Source organism: Morone saxatilis, unplaced genomic scaffold (assembly GCF_004916995.1).
Source record: "Morone saxatilis isolate NCDOM2014 unplaced genomic scaffold, NCSU_SB_2.0 Contig17, whole genome shotgun sequence".
Lineage (NCBI taxonomy): Eukaryota > Metazoa > Chordata > Actinopteri > Moronidae > Morone > Morone saxatilis.
In genome coordinates, this window is record NW_023339729.1 from 16,057,104 (window position 1) to 16,059,017 (window position 1,914).

The following is a 1,914-nucleotide window of genomic DNA, read 5'->3' on the forward strand; positions in this document are numbered from 1 at the left end:
TTTTTATATGTGATGCAGTTTACTTATTTTGTAAGAGATTATCTTAGTTACAGTCAAAACAAAATGATTGCTTTAACAGAATTGTTATTTCAGTTGCATGAGTCTGACACAGTTCTCCCAACTGTGTTTGTCGACAGGGAGGGCCGTTGTTTGAGTATAAAAGTGTGTATGAAGGTTAGGTCTTTTGTAAGCTTGTGTAGCAAGTGTGAGGGTGAGGGATGCTGAAAAAAAAGAGGTTATATGCAGATATCTGGGTGCCAAATATCATCCAGCCTTCAATCTCACAGGTTTCCCCTTACACACACACACACACAGGGGCCACTAAAGCCTTTATCACGAGTGTGTGACACTGTCAACGTCAAAAGTAATTGTCTGAAACAATGTCTGCTATGGCCTTGAACAGGCTAGCTGATTAGCCTGAGGAATGTGTTTGCCTAAGGAAGCAAAGCCCCTTTCAGTTAGTGCTAAAGCTAAAGCAGATGATTAGTAATGACTATGTAGCTCTGTGAGGGGACATATGTGGCAACATTCGGCTGCAGTTGACCTTTCTATCCTCTCAGGCTTTATATTAAGACTGAATTCAAAGCCTGTTTATAATTAGTGCTTAGACTGTGACTGATTATATATGAGCGTTTGAATTAGTCGCTGTTAATGCCGATGCTGTTATTTGTGTTGAAAAGAAAATGTGAAGCTGCAGGCTCTTTGTTATATTACTTAAAGTTGTGGTGTTTGAGTAAAATTGTGGGTGTTTTGAGTGGACAAATGTGAAGGTCCTGAAGGCAGGGGGGCTCTCAGAGTAAATGAACTGGAATCATCCCTCTGTGGTGAAGTTGGGGTGGGCTGAAGGCGGTCACTTACGCACTCCGTCTGACCTGAAATTCTTCAGGCCAGTTTCACTTTAAAGGGTTTTCTAGCGCTGAGGGGGGCCTGAACATTTGGTCCCCTCCTCTATGTTCGTTATGCCTCTCTCGCTCCTCTCCATCTGGTCTTTTCCTTGTCACCCCCTCCCACCACCACCACACACACTCTCTTTTCTACATTTCTCCCCCCTCCTCACCCTTCTCCTTCTCAGCTTGCCCTCCTCTCCACACCTTCCTAGTTTCTCCTTGCCCCCCTCCCTGCTGCTCTTCTTTGAGCTTGAGTGAACCAGAGGAATGAGGGTGACAGGTACATGGATGGAAGGAGAGGAAAAGGGGAAAAAAAAAGTAAAGAAAATGAGCCAACAGAGGATGGAGGCAGGCAGGGACAATAATGAAAGGACTCAGATTTGGGAAAATGTGGAATAGATTTTAATTATGTAAAAAGTTCTTCCACCTCTGAACAACAGTCTTGTTATTTAGAGCAACAGAAAACTAATCTGCAACCATTTTATAATCACAAACAAAAGGCTTAATTGTCAGGAGAAATTTTAAGAAAGTTTCAGTTTTACAGTTGAAAACTTGCAGCTGAAACCTGTGAAATAGCTGAAACACTTAAAGAAGTTAAAGTGGCAGGCAACATACAGTGAAAGAAGTTTAAATGGCAGCGAAAATGGAAGTGTTGAAATACGTTTACACTATATCCTCAAGGAAAGATCTGGTTTGGATCCGAGCAGGTCGCATACAGCGGAGATTCAGAACTTTCGCACTGAAAACAGCTGCCCAAGCTATGAGAGTGAACCAAAACAGTAAAGTTGTGTAAACAATGAGCTAAAACTCACTATTAACTGAGGAGAGCTGCAGATACAGGTGATAATTCTCTGTAATTCATCAAAAGCATCATTAATAACGACTTTAACTGTTGAGTGATGTTGAAGTGAAAGTCCTGAGAGGAATTGTAAGTGTGAATGTGTGAAACATTGAGCTCAGAGTAAGGGAGTGTATCACTGAAAGTAGATGAACTCTCAGTTAAACAATAAGAGATGAAAGCAGTGGA

At 41.7% G+C, this 1,914-nt stretch overlaps 1 protein-coding gene across 6 annotated transcripts in view; it reads left to right on the forward strand.

Annotated features, from left to right (window-relative positions):
- rbm47 (RNA binding motif protein 47) overlaps positions 1 to 1,914 on the forward strand; it is an 18,683-nt gene that overhangs the window by 1,096 nt on the left and 15,673 nt on the right. The gene's annotated exons all lie outside the window — the stretch shown is intronic.